The sequence below is a fragment of the Excalfactoria chinensis genome, chromosome 3 (assembly GCF_039878825.1).
Source record: "Excalfactoria chinensis isolate bCotChi1 chromosome 3, bCotChi1.hap2, whole genome shotgun sequence".
Lineage (NCBI taxonomy): Eukaryota > Metazoa > Chordata > Aves > Galliformes > Phasianidae > Excalfactoria > Excalfactoria chinensis.
Window position 1 is genome coordinate 95,171,426 of NC_092827.1, and position 19,129 is coordinate 95,190,554.

The 19,129-nt window shown below is 39.5% G+C and overlaps 1 protein-coding gene across 46 annotated transcripts in view; it reads left to right on the forward strand.

The window, feature by feature from the left end:
* NRXN1 (neurexin 1) overlaps window positions 1–19,129 on the forward strand; it is a 611,800-nt gene that overhangs the window by 576,215 nt on the left and 16,456 nt on the right. The gene's annotated exons all lie outside the window — the stretch shown is intronic.

Genomic DNA, 19,129 nt, shown 5'->3' on the forward strand with positions numbered 1-19,129 from the left:
TCTGCGGAGGTTTAGCTGTCGAGGACAACTTATACATTTGAGAACAGTCATTGAGATGACACAAAGGGGAAAATGTATTTAAATAATCTAATTTTAGGCAGAATATCTTCTTTGGACAGATGTGCTACCCCTAACTTCTCAGTTGATGTTATCTTCAAAAGCCCTCCAGAAAACAGACTATTAAATGCTAATTAAACTCTTGTAGGTAGTGGAAGAGAAAATGAATAAATTGCAGAAAGTGAAAATATTTCTTATATGAGCCAGTAGTTAGGAAACCGTTCCTGGATAATTCTATAGCCCGTTTTAAAAATGAGGGATAGTAGTACCTTCTAGAATGGGGTGGGGGGAGGAACACAAAACACCAGAACTCAAAACAAAACCCACAAAACTAGCCAAACAACAACAAAAAAAGCAATAACAAAATAACTTTTTTTTTCTTTTTATTTGCCCATTAGCTTTTGGGCAGAAGGAGAGTCTATCAGGATCAAATAGTAACAATCAAACAACTTTAGCCTTTCTATTTCAAAAATAGAAAGTGACTTTGTTGCATCTTCTAATGCATAGAAGGGATCTCTAACCATCTGTGGCATGGAACAAATGTCATAGCCTCTTCCAGCTACCAAAATTTCAATTCAGATAATAGAGAACTTTGACTGAAGGCAGAGAAGTGTAGTTCAGACAGATTCTAAACCAAAGTTCACGGTGGTTCATTCAGTACCACATGATCTTGCTGGGACTTGCATAGGACTGAAAAGGAATTTCTGGGTCATAAAGTCCTGTCCATTTCCTAAGTTCTTCTGCACCATTAAAGTTTTAGATGGACCTTTCTAACAAAAGATATCTATCAGAAGTCTTTAGGAGATAGAAGCTGAAGCTTTCATTGAGCCTTTTAAATTTGTTGCTTAGGAACACTGAACAGTGAACAGTGAACGTATTTTTGTTTTAGTTTTCTATTATTTCATTTTACGATATCTCAGTGCAGCAAGTCATGAACAAGCTACAAGTATAAAACATAAGCATTACTGTTACTTATAAAATCATTGAATGTTTTGGGTTGGAGGGGACCTTAAAGGTCGTCTTCTGATGGTTAGAGCTTCTGCAGAAGTTGATGATGACAAAGAGGCAGGTAGGTCTTTCTAGGTGAGTGCTCATCTGTCTTTACCTAAGCAAACTGCTCTTTAGCAGCAGTGAGAGTAATACCTCATAAGACCTGAAGACCCAGTTAGCAGAATTAGAGTGGATGAGTTCATCCTTGTTTCTGAAAACTTTGACTTTAATCTCATTGACATTATGAGAGGAGAGCAGAAGTGGGAGATGCATTTGAAGAGCAATTAGGGTAAGAGTTTGCTTGTAAAGCAATTCTGGCTTTTTGCTATTTGGTTTTGAAATTATTTTAATTGCCTTTCATTTATGAATGGTGAACCTCCATTGCAAGGAAGAGATCAGATGCTGCTGTTAGAGGGGAGATTACACTTACTACAAAGAGTAGACTCGGATGCAGAAGTTGTTGCGCAATACTGACAGAGACATTCTTGTCTTTCAGAGGCTTGATTTGAGCAGTTTTTGCTTGAACATCTATGCTTTATGTAGTAATACAAAATAAATGTATATATTTTTTTCATATGATTATGCTTTGATATCTACCCTGTAATGAACAGCGAAATTGCTGTGTATGGATATAGGTGCTGGCTTGTCTGAAGTTTCAGTGGAGTTCTGTTGGGGAGGGAAATGGAGAAAAAGAACTGCAGCAAACCCCAAATTCTTGTTTTACATAATTTGTACTGTGTAGAAAGGTATTTTTTTATGTGAAGTTTTGGCTTGTTGTGAGGTATGGCTGCACAGCTCATTTGCTCGACTCCTTGTGTATTTTAATGTAAGCGCAATCTGACTTTGACAGGGTGGTGCTTTGAAAAGCAGAGTGGCACATCTGTAGATAACGACTCCTTGAAGAGTGATTAGAGACACTTTCTTATGTAATCACTGCATTATATGTATGTTGCTAGTCTTGTGTGACATTAAAATTGGTCATTAACCCACATCCTTATTATCCCCGGTAGCAAAAAACACAGGGAATGAGGAAAGAGTAGACCAACTGTTATGAGAAATAGAATGGATCCTCAAAGGAGCCCCTAATTGCTTAAGAAAATTTGATAGTGTGTCTGATAAGGTTGTCTGCATGTATTTCAGAGATTCCGGCATTCCATATCGCTGATAATTCTCTTATCTGGAATAATTAGCACTGTTTGTTTCTTGCTTGTTTTTACGGTTTAACGTGGAGCTGCTGCTATCGTGGAAGTGCTGTTTTTCTCTTGTGGATACCCAACAGCATCCTCAGCTCTCAGCTGCACACTGAGGTGTTACAACTTGTGCCTTTCTAAGCAAAGGTTGTTCTCTCACCAGATCAGATGCTGCAAAAGGGGCTGAAAACAGAGTATAATAAAGTTTCTTGGAGATTGTGGCTGATTGCCCCGTATGACAATAAGCGAGGAGTATTCTCATTGAATTTACTGGGTAGGGACCAGCACTTCAGCTAAGATTTTATTTTGTGAAATATAAGGCTTTGTCAATGTGTGTTGAGGAGTGGTGATCAAAGTGCTTGGGCATGAGGCAGGAATAATGAGTTTGCTGAGTCTGTCATGTTTTGAATGTATGTAGTCCTCTGCAACTGAAAATGGTAAGGTTAATGGCATTGCCAGCAGTGAATGGGAGACCTCTCCCCTAGAGCTGATTCTTGACTTTGGGAAAGGTAGTTCAGACTTTACAGGTAGTGCTTGATCTGAAGTTGAGTACAGCCACACAGAGAGCTTTGCCAGCCTTTGAATGGTGGCTGTAATGAAGTTTTGAGTCATACAGCAATGACCTACATGAAAGCAACTGTGAAATGGCGATAGTATCTTTCTAAACATTATGAAATGCATGGATTAAACAGACTCACACACACGCTCAGTCTGCCTATTTTCTAGTTCACTGTCTATGAGAAAATAATTATTTATTCATTTTCCTCTTCTGCAGGTAAGATTACACTTTCCTTTGAATTATTCTGCTTTAATTAGTGATTCTGGTGCCTGCAACAAAACAGCAGGTCCAGAGGTTTGTCTGCAAGGCTAAGCATGGCTGTGCTTGAAGCGCCCAGTGCTGGGGCAGGTTATTGTTTGAACCACTGCTAATTAGCTTTCGAACAGTGTGGTTGGTTTTTTTTCTTTCATTTGTTTCACAGTAATTTCTCTGGTGTTTGCTCTGTGCTTAACCAGGTAAAGTAAACATTAAATCTCAATTAAGATTGCTGTGCTCATCAAGCAGAAATCCTCCATAGTATTCAGTTCTTCCAGCCGCTGTTCTCAGGAAAGCAATGCTGTTGTTTTGCAGAAGATTGATGCATTAAATGCCTACAGACAGTGGGCAACGGGCTTTTATGTAGTCCCTTGAAAATGGAGGAATATGCTGTAACAGATGTACTCTTGAATAAAATATTCTAGTAAATTAATTGTGGGCATTCTCAGGCTGGGTATGTAGTTTAAAGTTGTACTTTTACCATATGGAACCATGTTTTTTTGGAGAGTGCAATAGAGCTGGTGAAACCTCTAGATGAAGCACAACACAGATGCAGAGGCAGGCCCAGCCTACTGCAGTCCTGTCAGTAATAGGTGGTTCCTTGTGCTTCATGCAGACCCCACTGGGAGTGAGAAATGTGAGTGCTGGGAGAGTTCCCTGTATCACAGGGGTATTAATTACCTTGAAATAAGGTAACATAATGCAAAGATGTACCGTGTCACAGTGTCATTGACATGCCCACAGCCTGTCAGAAGGAGCAGTGATGTGGATCTTGCATATCCCTGCCTCCCTCTGCTGCTGCTGCAGAACCTGTTGCAGGCCTCCCTGGAGGACTCGTGTCTCTCGATGTGCAGTGCATGCGTGATTGTCTCTGTTAGCCAGCAAAGAGATCTGCCTTTCCGTTTTGGCTGTGGAGAAATACACTGCCTCATCTGCATGCAGCCAGCAAAGCCCAGAGGATTGCAGAGGATGGGAATTTTCAGCATCACACCAAGTTGCAGAGGGAAATACCAGGTCCAAAACAGCCTCTCTGCTTTTTGTGCTAGAACTCTGAGCCAGGAATGTACAAAGTGTGCCATGCAAAGCATAATTAAACGCTGTTTTCAAATAAACAACAACAATAAAAAAAGGCAGAAAGGCTCCTTGTTCACTTTGCTCCATATGCCCCCCAGCTTTTGCTCGGAACCTTGAAGATGTAAGACTTGCATAATTTTGTCTGTTCGGTGAGCTAAATTATTCATTATAAATGAAAATATTTGTAATCGTATGTCAGAAAATAAGTGTGATTTCTAGGCAGCTATGCCTAATAAGAACCCTGCAGTGTGAAACCCAGGGTATGGCTGCTGAAGCCATCCATCTTAAGGCTGTGCTGGCCTATGTGTATTTTTAGGCATCCTATCAATAAATATTTTATAAAGTGCTGCAGACAGTCGAGGGAGGAAATATTCTGTTGCAGAGGAATCCAATTTCAGGTTCCCCATAAAATGATGTGTTTTATAGGTTTTGATATCAGATACAAAAGCAAGGATGTTGTGTAAAATACATCAGATGTAATCACTGAAGAAATCCTGCTGTGTTGTGAATAATTTGTGGTCCTTCAAAGAAAGCTGCAGGGGCTCTAAGCAGGCCATCTAATGATAAGTATCAATCTACATGTGCTCGTGTATTGATGGGGGAAAAAAAAAGCTATTTCCTACTTTTATTAACAGCAAGGTCAGATTGATAGCAAAGGAAAATACACGGTTTTTATTGCTACTTACACTCCGTGTTTAATTGAGAATAAATTTTGCAAGTGTTTGCTGTAATGCCTGTGCTGTTTCAGGAACCCTGCCATCCTTCAGCTCAGTGTTTGGAGCTTATAATCACCTCTCTCTAGCTCCGTTCCTGCACTTGCAGAACTTGCAATATATAGTCATGTGGTGGGGTATTTGCCTTTTCCACATCTGTATGAATCACTGAATGCTCAGTCTGCTCCTGTTCAGTTGGTGCTGGGGTTATTGAAGTGCAAGTTGGCGTGTGCAGAGGTTTAGCTGTTAGCATAATCTGATAATGGCACAGCAGCTGTAACTTTCAGAACAGAGCCACTTCAAACACCCCGTCTCCTAGCATATCCTATATCCAGATGAAGGAATAGTGGGCGGAGAAGGTGTGTCATGGGGGGGGGAGTGCTTCTTTCTCCATTGAGGTGGGAGCAGCTGGCAGGGCCCTCATCCTACCTTTGGGAAGCAAACCTGTAATTCACCTCTGATTGAACTGGAAGCTATCAGTCAGCACTCTGTTCACCCGCCCTTAGTGCCCACCTTCTTCTAGAGGTGCTTTCCAGGAAATACACAAAGCCGTCTTTAAGGTTGTTCAATCAAAACAAAGCTGTGGGTGCAGAAGGTTTTAGGGAAAGGAAATGGGCCTTTTGCTCTCCGTCCTGCTGTTTTAATTGGAAGTCAAAGAAAAAGAGGAAAAAAAAAAAGAAGCTGTAAGTGTGGAGCTATGCACACCAAGGTGATAGTTTCTGCTATGGTAAATCCAGGTCCAAAAAGGGATTTAGGGATTTTTCTGCAGGAAAGGCTTTCATTTCCTTTGTTTTTCCAGCAATAAAACACATATGAATTAAGTAAGTCACAGCCTCCTGCTGGAATGCATTTACCTCTCATTGCTACCCTGAAAAACAAGGATTTCTCTCAGTTCTGTTATTTATAAAAGCTAGGGCTTGGGGCATTTTGGATATTTAATAGGTAAATGTAGAAAATGAGGGGGTTTGGGATGAGGCTGTGGCATTACAGCAACATGGTATTATGGCTCATAAAGAAAGCAGGAACTGAGTTTCAAAACTGCAGAAGACACGTTAGATCAGGTGACATCTGGTTCAGATAGAACTTGTGGATTCAGTTTTAAGCCAAAGAGAAATGATAGCCTTACTCTGTGAGCACTCAGTTGCATGTAGTTCATTTTGTCTAGGATTTTCAACCCTCAGATACCAGAGTGTGATTTGCATAAGTAGCAATTTTGTGTCGACTCCTTTAATTCAGATGTTGCTGAAGAAAAGCGCTGGAGAGAACAAAGGCGCGTGGACGCAACAGCTTTATTATGCTAAAGCATAATATTAAGACATGCTGAAATATGTATACATAAAGATACTGAGAAAGGAACCACATCGTAATGCATCTAACAGAGTTTTGTGTGAAGTTCTGTCATTTTGGTGAGCAAATGTGCAATGCAGCCATGTCCCCTGTGGCCTCACTTTATATAGGGCACTTTGTACCTTAATGGATCTTTGTGAAGCATTATGCATTCCTAAGACCCATTCTATTTTGGCTGCTGAAGCACTTCTAAAGTATTAGATCAATTAGTAACATTCATTGAGCATAAAAGAACAGTAGGTTGAAGAAAGTGGTTGTTGTTTCTTTTTTAGCTGCCAAGTCTGTGGTTTGACCTCTGTGGAAGGCTTGGTCTGTGGAGGTGTTCTTTCCATTGTCTGCGAGTTCATAAATTGCTTGGCTTGATCAGTCTAGCTTCAAGCTTAACCCATCCCAAAGTCTGGGATGCTGTGACTCTGAGGTTTTGTTGCAGTTTGAAGAGTTGATCATGAAACACTCCTTCCTTCTCTCTAAAGAAGGAAGAGGAAAAGAACCCGACTGAGGTAGGAGAAACTAATTTATTAAAAGCAATGTGAAATAATACAGAATAATTAAAAATAATAAATCAAATAAACCAAAAATAAATGGGAGGAGAGAGAGTCAGTCCAAGTCTTTATTGGCAGGCCCTCCACAGCTGGCTCCCCAGAAAAGATGAGAGATCTTCCCCCTTTTTAATGAGCATAGCTAGGAAAATTTAGCTGAGCAGTGAAGTATTATTAAATGAGAAAATACATGCCAGGATGATTCAGATATTTCTGCTTTATCAACTGCTTGGACTTTTGAGAATGTTGCTTTTTCACACCCTTCTTTTATGCAAAATGATTATAAAAAATTATCTCGATCAAAGGTTTCCTTCCTTTGCTTCCACATATTAATATGATCATTAATAACTAGTATTCAATCCAGATCCTATTTGAATAATGTTTTATGTACAGTAATGCATAAAATAATTGATTTTTTTTTCGAAGAATTTATTTGCATGACTTTGACTTCATGGAAAGGAGCAGTTGAAATATCTAACCGAATATGTGGATATAATTTTTTTTTTTTATGAATGTGATTAAATACCAGTAAAAAATATTATTAGTCCATTCTTAGTTGTTGGAAGTGCATCAAGATAAGTAATTTACAAATCTTATTAGAGTACAGTAAGCATCAAGAAGGTTATATTCTGGTTATATTCAGCATTCAAGAGCTGAGCAGCTTGCTTGAGAGCTAAAATGCGGCTGATGCACGCTGCCACCAATAATTGCTATAGCAACATTATCATAGTGCCTGAGATCTGCCTCCCTTGGGTTCACACCTGAAGTTTTCTTTGTGGTAGAACAAAATGTCTTCGCAGGTTGAAAATACTGTATCATAGTTGGGGTATTGATGATTTTTTGCTGTTTCTTTTTCCAGGTGATTAAATTTCAAATGTTGAAAAGCATAGCAGAACGTTAGAGGAAATCATTTGCTGTCATAGTGTCCATTTATCATGAAATTCAACATTATGTGGCTCCTTCCATACAATTAATCTCTGCAAATTGGTGTGATCAGGTGAAGAAATTCTCTGTGGGTGGTCCCACTTAACTTGCAGAGCATTTCCTTCCCTTTGTCTGAGTGCTTGGATGTTACATTAGTGTCTGTAAGAAAATCAATCAAAATAATGTTTCAGAGTTGTTATTTCTATTTCTCTTATTTCAATTTCCTGCACATAGTGATGTTAGTTGTGTCTCTGCTTATTGGGAGCTCTATGATTCTAAGTGCTGAAATACAGCACTGAGTTTCTATCAGCTTTCTTGAGGGATCCTACTAATACGAGTTGTATTAATGTAGAATTTGGGGGCCAGGTTCTTGGTCCTAGTTCCTGCTTTGTGCCGTTGGCAATGGGTACATCACAAGCAACCAAGGACTACTTTGTAACCAGTGTCATAGTGTGGGATATCGCTGTTTGAGGACTATTTTCTCTGTTTGGTAGCTGATCCAGGAGGAGAGGCGTTGAGCAGTGTATTGCAGGCAGCATCTGCACTCCTGTCATAGAATCACAGAATAGCTTGGGTTGGAAGGGACCTTGAGGATCATCAAGCTCCAACCCCCCTGCCATATGCAGGGCCACCAACATCCCTATCTAGTACTAGACCATACTGTCCCTCCCATACAGCTCTAAATAACTGTGTTGAAGTTTATTACAGATACTAAGATTCCGTATACGTTGGTGATGTAAGGGAAGAAAGTATTACTTCATTATTATGATGATGAAGTAACAGATGAAATTATTTTTACTTGGGTCATGAAATGACACAGTGAAGTCTGAATGTAGACTGCAAAAAGGAGCGCAGTGAGGACAGCAGGGACCTGTGATCAGCTGACCAGGCTAATTGGAAGTCTTTCAGCAGGGACACATAGTTTGTTAAAAAAGAAAAATAAGAAAGAAAAGAGGGAGGTTTCACACTCAAAAGAAACCTCAGGCCAGCAGTGGTAGCAGTGGAGGCTGTGTCCTTGATGTGGTGCCAAAGAATCCTAAAGGCGTGAGAAATCGATGACGGTCAATGTGTGAATGCTGGACCAGTAGAAGAAGGATTGAAATGGTCCTGTTGAGTTCATATTTTCTCATGGGCTGGTCTGTATTTTTTTGGTAGTGGAGTTTGCTCTTTCAGCAGCAGAATGACTTTTACAGAAGAGAAAATGGAATCTGAAGAGTTGGGATTGGCACAGTCAGACACATGGAGCATATCAGTGGGAGTATAAAGGCTTACTTCCCTGAGAGTTGTTGCCCATTGCCATGGGATCACATAACTGTAGAAGGGCTTGGGTTGGAATGGACCTGGTCCTGGAGGTAGCCTGCAGTGCCTGCAAAAGCTATGTGGAACACATCCAGTCATTGTTTTCAGAATACAGGTGTAGACTTGGGAATTAAACTGGTTTTAATTAACTTCATTAAATCACAATGATATTCCCACATAGACAAGACTGACAAACTTTGGAAGTTTCATTGTATGTTTTGCTGACATAGCATGCCTATTTAGGGAACCAACTGAAACTCTTAGTTGCAGCAACAAGAACTTCTACTGAACTACTACCTAATTTTGAGCCTGTGTTGCAAATTCATTTTCCATTTTTAAAGAAGAACTTTACCACGTTGGGTTTTTTTCTTTGCTCTCAATAAAATGAACCGTTGTCTTGAATTTCAGTAAAATTGCATCTTGCAAGAACAAAAAGTGAGTTCTAAGCTCCTCCTAGGCAATGGAAAAACCTTGTCAAAGTTTAATGTAAAACTGAATAACAGTTTTGCACAGGTGGTTAATTTTCCACTTTGCATTCTTCTTTAAATTCTCTGCCATATTTTGAGTAAATACTCATAATATAATAATGAAGGTGAAGCATCACAGTTTACAAGACTTAATCATTTCAACTTAGATTTTTTTGGAGAATGTCACAACCATTTTAAATGATTTCACAAGAAATGATGGGCCAAATGCCCAACTGAATTATGAACGTTGTGTTTCCCTGTGACTGTGCATCTTTACACCAGCTGACATTCAAATAGATTATTATTAATCTGTGCAGGCACATGGCTTGTGAATTCATGTTTCACATCATACTTGAATTCTTGTGTTCCCTAATTGCTGGGTGTTACCTTAAAAACTCTCCAAATCGAATGTCACATGGGCAGGTTTTTCAGTTGCTTTAAAAACAAGCTGCAGATACATGTTCCATTTATGCATGGCCAAGCTGACAGCCTTGAGCAGACAACTGGCACAGCTGTGCCCCGCCAGTCTGCTCTGCAAGTCTCTGAGGCCAAGCTAACCATGATCAGTAGGAGCAGTAGGCTTGTGTCCTTTAAGAGGGTGAATCCTCATGGACCAGACTTCTTTTCACTCTTTGTCAGCAGCTGTCTTGCACTTTGCTTCTAGTGGCTACAAACAACAAACTTTTCCTGCCTAGCTTCCTTTGTACTCATCCCAAGCCTCCCAATGGCCATTGATCTTTTTAGCTCTCCCTATGGGCCATGCTGCTGATTTGCCCTAATTCTTTGTCCTTACCATTCTCTTTTCCACTTTTGAAGTGGTTGTAGTGGTTCCCATTCTTGAACTGTACATCAAGCACAGTGCTTCATTTCTCTTCCTAAATCCTCCAGCAGCATCTTAATTATCTTTCACGTGCTTATGACCCTTCATCTCAGTATCTTATCTTGCCATCACTCCCAGCCCAATTTCTTTCTTCTTCCTGTTCAGGTATTTCCTGTTCATCCTTCTTATCCAAATGTTGCCATGCCCTCAGCACAGGAGTCTCCCAGGTTTCAGCTCCTCTCTTCAGTACTGGAAAACCAGATTGTGGCGAACATATATATATATTGTGAAGCAACCGCATTTGTAGGTCCCAAACCCAAATGACCATATGTATGATCTGCAGTTCTAGTTTTCTTAAGCTGCTGTTGGTGAAGCTGGTTATATTTTCATACGCGCGCTGAAAAAGTCAGGTTCCTAGGAATGGTAGAACAGCTTAGTAAAGTAGTTGTGAATAATGACTGCATGTAAATAATGTCTTCTTTCTTTTTTTTTTCTCCTTTTTTTTTTTCCCCCCCCTTTTTGTTCTGAAATCCATCTGAGAAGTTAGGGAGCAGTTTCATTTGAAAGAGTGCTTATGTGCATGCAAACTAATAATTTGATATACACAGGCTTAAAAAAGCACCAGCAGAGTTGGAAGGTATCTTTAAATAGCTAATTTAATAAAAATAACAATTGCAAATAAGATACTGAGACATAAATGTAGGTTTTGTAGTATTTATTCTGTGATGTATACTGAATTCACAGCTCTAAAGTAATGACAGAGATTAAAAATAAATACTATTCAAATAACAAACACAGATTTCAACCTCATCTGCTTCATACTGGGAGCGCTTATGGAAGAGCGTTGTGGCCTGGAAGCGCTCAAAGGCTAAATGATGTCACCTGGGCTGTGGCCACTCCAAGGCAGCTCCAGGCATGCAGTGCTGCTGCTGTCATGCAGCACACTCCTCACATCTGCTGCCAGCGTGGTCCTTTACATGGTTATGAAATCAAGGCTTTGTTAACAAACTCAAATGCCTGTGTGACAAATGGACACTTGTAGAAACGATCTAATTAACTGTATCTCCAAAACAGTGGCTTTAATGAAACACTTATTTTAATTGAAAAGCAATTAGGCATTGTCTCCTTTCAGTGCACGTCTGCCTCTCATTAGCATTAACAAGTTTCCTTTGCAGAACAGTGTTTGGTGGGATGTTTCCCTGCCCCGCAGAGCTGGTCAGTGATTTCCTTGGTATTGTCTGCGGCCCTGTTGGTGTTTGAGTTTTTAGATTAAAAAATTAAGGTAAGGGAGTGTAGTCAGCTTAGTGAGAAGCCAATTTCCTTTTCTCTGCTATTGCAACTCAATGCTAAACAAAATGTGACCAAGTAGTATCCAATGTAGCACAGGTATCTTTTTGGACTCTCAGAAGTTTTGAATTATGGTGTTAACTATGGGCGCTAAGGAAGGATGGAAGGTGTTGGCAGTGGCGTCTGCATATTGTTCGTTGAGAAGAGGAAAACAAGGGTTGGGGAAGGGCTAACAGCAGATGCTTTCCTGCTTCTGGTTGAGTTAATCTAATTTGCCTCAAGTCAAAGGCACGCTGAAGTGAACTTGAAGGATGTGCTATGGGTCAGTCAGTGTTAGACAGAAGATCCCATGTTATCTATTTATGTCACTGGGGCAAGGTGAGATTGCTTATATACCTGAATGGCAAACAAGCAGTCTGAGAGTTTATGCAGTTCTCTGCATTTCTGAGATAAGTTGTTATCATCTTGTACTCTGCATCTTGAAACAGGAATAGAAGGCTTTTTCCTCCCATAAAAATAATGTGAGAACAGACTCTGAACGCTAGTTCACTGAGATCATTCCTTATGAAGGATTTTTCTTCCCTTTTTCTTTTGAGAATCACCTAGCAGCTAAATTCCCATAGGTTTCAGTTGATCAGAATACTCTACTCCAGTAGTAACACCTCAGATATTAAGTTGACCCATAACATCAGAGGCGGATGTTGGTGGATGGCAGGCGGGGTTGAACCTTCCCACCTGATATCCCATCATATGTTCTTGCTGTGTGACAGGTGGCAGCAGAAGGCAGTCTGACATGAAAGTATGTGTGTATGGAGGCAAGGGATGTAACAAAAAATGGCACCCATTAATGTTTGTTGATGCTTGGTGAACATTCATGGAGACCAAAGGGTGGATGTGAGTACAGTGGGTGGTGTTTCAGCAGCGACAGCGGTCACCAACGCTGGTGCACATTTTAATAAGCACAGCGCTCAAGGTCTTGTTCATTGGTGGTGAACATGCACAGACAGCACTGGTGGTGACTCTGTTGGGACAGTAGTATTTTGTAGCTGAGAATTTGCTCTATTGAGTAGCGTTGTTGTGGACATTGTATCTGCCGTAGTTTCTATGGAAATAAATAGGAGGCATTTCTTTCAGAGCAATGTTTATATATTTAAAAATCATTGCATAGTGCTGCCTGGCTGGCTCTTCAGGTTAAAAGAAATTGCAGCTTTGTGAGCATGTGGATTTTCTTATCCCTGTTCCGGCTTTTTTCAGGGTGAAGTAAATAGCTCTAAGACTTTGACCAAAGCAATTAACTTCAAATTCAGAGCTTAAGGGAAAGCCACACCATTTTGTTGATTTCATTTTTCTACGGATACTTTCTTCAGATGTATTTGTAGCAATTTTGCCCATGAGAATTTGAATGTTTGGGATTTTGAGGGAGAGGAGAAGAGGCTTGGAGAAGTAATAGAAGTACTAGTCTGCATTAAAAAAAGATACTGTGGGTTTTAAGGTTCCTTGGAAACCTTCCTGATAGACTTTATGTAGAGAGTGGGAGGCCAGAGAAAAGTTTTCTCTGCTTTGCTGTGTGGGGCAACTGTGTTCCTGTCCCTGCTCAGATTGAAGGACGGGAACAGCTTCAGATTGAGTCTGAAGCTTCCCTGCAGGGCATCCTAGCCATCATCTTGAGCATTTTACCGATCCTTCAGGGTTTAATTTCTAAAGCATTCGGTTCACAAACTTAGAGGTCTGAATTTGTTGTTATTATTGTTATTATTTTCCTAATGTTTCTGCCAGACGCTGACAAACTCAAGAGAGGTAGCATGATGGTATTAATTAGATGAAATCTAGCTTGGGAGAGTGTTTCAATTTTCAGTTACAGTATGTTCGCATTATAGGGTAATAATAATGTCAGCAGATAATGAAATATGTAATAATACTGTATATGTACTTGAAATATTAGCATTTTAATGTCCATGTGCAGAAACAACTTCTTTCAGCATCACAGCACTGAGAAAATACTTTCTGTGTGGGGGTGGATGAGCAGCAATTGGTGTCTGTGTAGTTGGGCCAATAGCAGCTTACATAGAAATTTAGGGGCAGCTGTCCAAATGCCATGTCACCTAGAGCTGATATTGTTGCTACATCGCAGTAGCCTGTTTTTCTTATCAGCACACTATTTTGTCCAATGGGAGGTTATTAACACTAGGGAGAAGATAACTGAAGAGTAGAATTGATTAATGGGATGTATTTCAGTTTCTTTCTGCAACTGTCTCAACAACCAATCATAGAAATCTGCTTCATACACAGAAAACTAAATTTAAATTACACAGTCTTGGCTAGTAGGAAATTGTGTCATTAATCCAGTCCCAGAAATGAAATTTGATTCTTTTCCACGTGAACTCTTTTGTGACTTTTCACATTTTGCTGCTTTCTGTCAGCTTTTCCGGGCACTTTGGTGTAAGTTATTTTGGTTTATGTTATTTTATTCCTCCCTTTAAAAGGAAAATAGAGAGGAAAAAGAGAGGAATATGTATGAGAATGATTTGTAGGAAAGTCCCTTAGTGCATCAGAAATTAATATATCTAATGCATCAGTACACATTGACTGCTCCCAGCTCCCTCGTGCAAACATGAACGGTATTTTAGACGAGAAGTTTGTCACAGATAATAAGGAAGGTAGAGGTGCATACCTTGTTTTTTTACTTTCTTCATATCATGGTTCCAGCTGTGTATCCTTTTGCTAAGCTGAAGCAGACCTCTGCATTTAAACACCTCACGGAACAGTAACTATTTGAATAAACTTTCAGGAGGAAAATAAGTAATTTAAAAAGACCCAAGAACTAGGAAAGAGGAGAGTAGGAGAATTTGATTTCTAATTTTCTAGTTCTGCATCTGAATGTGTGTGTTAATGTAGTTATTTGGCAACAGTTGTTAATTAATTTAGCCATTAAACTTCCCGTAATTGGTCAGGTTACATCAACTACAATATACCCATTACTTTATATGCTTAGTCCCTCTTTTCTCTCTTGGCCTCACCATTAATTTCTCACTTAAACCACGCTATCCCTTCCCCATAGGGCTGTCACCCTTCTCAGTCTGTTGTCACCTCCGGTCATTGCTGCAAATAAAGCCAGTTTCTTCCACTGAGCCCTGCAGCCTTTTCAGGCAGCGTTCTTCAGGTACCATCTGTTCTCAGCATCTCTTTGGCCAGGCTTCCACCTGGCTGTTCCCTGCCTCCTTTCTTCCTGACCATCCAGCCCTTTTGGAGGATCTTTTAGAGGATAACCTTTGCTAACCTGCAGAACTGCTAACCCTTACCAGTTGCTGGATCCTTCTCCTCTACTTGATCTGCATAGACTGAATCAGTGGGTTGAGGCTGATGGTATGAGCTTTAGCAAGGTCAAGGGATGCTCCTGCACTTTTGTCACAACAACACCACCTGCTGCTACAGGATTGGGGCAGAGTGTCAGGGAAGCTGCAAAAAGGAAAGGGAGTTGGGGGTGTTAGCTGACAGCTGGCTGAGCATGAGCCAGCAGTGTGCACAGGTGGGCAAGAAGGCCATTGGCATCCTGGTTTGTATCAGCAATAGTGAAGCCAGTAGGGAAGGGATTATCCTTCTATATTCAGCACTGGTGAGGCCACACCTTGAGCATTTTGCATCCCTCACTACAAGGACATCAAGGCCCTGAAGCACGTCCAGAGAAGGGTCTGCAGCACAAGCCTAATGAGGTGTAGCTGAGGGAGCTGTGCCACAGCTATATGAATAAATAGGAATAGTTTTGATTACAGAGCTGAAGTTTTAATCCAGAATAATTTAAGCAGTAGTCACAAGTGGTTGTGCTGTGTATAATTCATATAATAATTCTGGTCTATCAGTTTTTAACTGTCGTGTAATTTGAATTTAGTTGTGGTTCTCATGGGATAAAATATATTACTGAATAAGAATGAAATAAACTATATTCACAGTAGCTGTAGGGTGCTGTGCTTTAAAAGAAAGCTGGTGAAACGCTAGGAGAAAATATGCAGGTTCCATTTTACTGCTAATGAATGCACAATTCAGATTGGCGACTTAATTTTTAGATCGCATTTCTCTGGTGCTGGCAGGTTCAACTTGCTTCATACATGAAAACTGAGTAAGATGACATGCCTTTACACTCAGACATGCAAAACCTGAAGGATTCAGAAAATGGCTTCCTGTATATTTCTTTTTATTTGCCAGCAATTTTTATTTTAGTTTAATGATAGAGCATTACAAGAGCAAAATAAGCAGGACGCAGTCATAATTTCTGGTGCTGGTACTGAACCTGTGATTGTAATCTTTGAGACAGTTTGATATTTACCTACAGCTACAGCCTGTCACTGTATTTAAGCTGTAAGTAGAGCATCGCTTTCTGAACCTGGCCAAGAGTTTTCTTGAAATAGTCACCATTTCCTTCCTCAGACAAGGTGGCAGATTGGTCATATTTTAAGCTCCCCTGGCTGAGAGACAAATCTTGAAGTCCTTCTTTCTGCAAATAGACCTGACTGATGTAAGACTTATTCCTGCAATGGCCACAGCCATGAGTAGCTGACAGAAATCCTTTTGTGTAGTGACTTCAGACTTTAAAAAATACGATTTTTAATGCATTTTTATGTACACATAGGCACATTAATTGTAAGCTTTTCACACCATCCTTCTTTTCTGTAATTTGAGCAGATGTCGAACTATTTAAGAAGCCACCTATTATAGTAGGCCGCGCTTCAAATTATACAACCATAACCACAGAGTGAATACAGAGGGCTCTGAAAATGCACAAGGAAAGCAGGTGAAATCAATAGAAGTCCTACTTGGCCTTCCATTTGTCCACTGGCTAGTTTGAATATTTTTTTCTTCAATCCCTTACAACTAGATTATCAGTTCTTAAATGAATTTGAACAGCTTGCTCATGAGACATTCTAATCCAATCTTGTATTACAACAATACCAGTTGGATCTTATCCTATTAGGCACTCGCTATAAATAAGGGATTTTCCACTGACTTTTAAATCCTTCATTAATGAGTATTCTCAAAGCAACGTCCTGGAAATTAGCCATAGTGCCAGCAACAATTGCAGTCCGCTCAGGAAAACCAATTTATTGTAAATCTTCCCATCCAAATTAAAAAGTATACGAGAAAGATAATGTGCAATAAGTAAAGCATTGTGCTCTGTCTTGCATTATTTATCTATACCCCCTTGGCTGCCTGATACCCTTAGATCTAAATCCTTCTCTCTGTTCAGGTGTGTTCCTGTCAGTCACATCCCTTCCACACAGAGCAATGTGGTAGCTGGCCCAGTTTCTGTAATTTATTTGTTGCTTATATTCTCTAGTGTTTTAGCTAATTCTTAATCCCATTTTAAATTGTGTTAAGTAGTCTAATGGCTTTTCTATGTAGCTTGGTCACTACCATCTCACTTCCTTTCACAGCTCGTTTGCCTTTATGCTGAAAAAGATGTGTGAGTAATGGGAAAGAGGTGTTTGGGGGAAAGCAGCAAATAGGGGGAGGTTGTGACCCATCTGTTAATTGATTGCTGACCTGGAATTATTCCTGATGCATTTCTTAGGAAGAAGATAATTTGCATACTTTGCCTCTTCTCATCCAAATACCGCTACTTGTTTTACTGTTTGCAACAAAATCCGTTTTATATCTTGTATTGACTTTCAAACAAAGATTATTTCATTTAATGCTCGGAGATACAAATCTTGGCATGGTGTCTCCACGTTTATTTTAATAGTTATTCATTTCTTTATCCTTATGTGCATGCACTTTTATCAAACAAGAACATCCCTTTGTTCTTGAAGAAATGCACACATTCTTTCCTGAGATATCACTAGAATTAGTATCACTTTCTAAAGATAGGCTTGACCTCCTGTTATAAGTAACTGAGCAAAGCGTCTTTCATACATTAAGGCACTTAAAGTGTGTGATGTTTCAATTGTTATTTTCTTGTAGTTTTGATTACAGTTGAAACTGTACAAAGAAGCTGTAGTTAAGTTAAACTCTGACCATGCTGTGCTATGTAAAGAGTAATCAGAGACACTGCAGTCCTTCCATAACTTGACCTGAATGTTTAATCTCTATCAGCTGAAGTTACAAGAATCACAGACTTAACACATCCCTGCATGTACAAAGCTCCCTTAAACAAAAATCCATTTAGACTAGTTAGTCTCGGAGAAAATAATTTGTTGCTATCACTACTGTGTATGCACGTGATACTTTCTGCTTATTGGTATTCATACACAATTCCCTAGTGTTCATCTGGTCGGTGTTCAGTATTCCAGCTGCAGGTCATACAGGTATAACATCTGTGTTACAGACAGAAGAAAAAATATGTGATACTGTGGTTTTGCTGACAGAATTGAAACTGTTTGGGACATGCATGGCTCTTTTTTCATACTTCTGTCTTACTGTAAGTGCTTTTTGAAGTACGGAGTTAACCTTTTATGTGCAGGCTTTATTAGTTGGTTACCTGGCTGTTTATTTTTATTCTGTACTTTAGGAAAAATGCAGGCAGAGATTGGTTTTTAAGCAGGTATTGATTTTCAGCTTTAAATGGTTGTCTTCTGGGGGAAGGAAATGAACATTAGAAATTCAGTGTGATGTTTTCAGCTGACTTTTGCTATAGCGATATAGCAGGAAGGATGGCCAACTAGGAAACTTTTTTTTATGCATATATAACTCTCATTCCAAATCTGCCAACTTACTTTGGCAGTGTTGTAGATTTACATAAATCTTTGCGACCATAAGGAAAGATGGTCCTTCTGATTATAGTGCTGAACTTTGACATAACATAGCTGTTGTCTATAGCCATTTCAAATACCTTCAGCACGTTATTTTGTTCTATTATGCCGCAGTCTTCTGTCTTTATATTGTTATGATAAGCTTTTCTTTGTTCTACCTCACATATGAATGAATGTATTCCTGTATCACTTCCCTGCCTCACAGAGGTGTGGAAAGCATTAATATTCTTGAAGCCTGGCAAGGAAAGCCTATTATTATTATGTGCTTTGCTTTAAAACTTAAGCTAGAAGAATATGATAAGCAACATTGGTTAAGCTTGTCCATAACATTCAGGAATATTATATTTACATACTCAGACATAAACCGATGACGTTAAACTTTGAGGTCTTGAGAGTCCTTCTCTGATGGAAAAAAAGCAACAGGAACCCAAGAATGGTTTTTTGCCAACTCTATCCTTAGTTGTATGTTTCAGTGTCACGTTTCCTTATTCTCCTCCTGTATTTCCTTCAGGGAGGTAAAGGGAAGTTTGAAATGGGCAGAAAAGAAACATCTTACCCATAGGAAAAGCTTCTTCTTAACCTCATTAGTTACTGCTTGAGAAATGACCACGAGTATGACAGTTTATATTTCTCTGCTATTATTTCCCCTAATGACTGTGGATGTTCTTATTATATTTCTAAATGCCTATTCTCAGAGGTGGCTTGAACAGAAGGTGTATCATTTTATTAGGTTCAGATTGATTGCCTCTGTGTTTTATTTAATATTTTCTTATTCTTTCACAGTAAGGAAAGGTAGATAGAAGTCCCTGGTTTCTTTTCTATGTAGTGCTCCGGGTTCTATCATCTGACTCCTTTGTCTTGATACTTT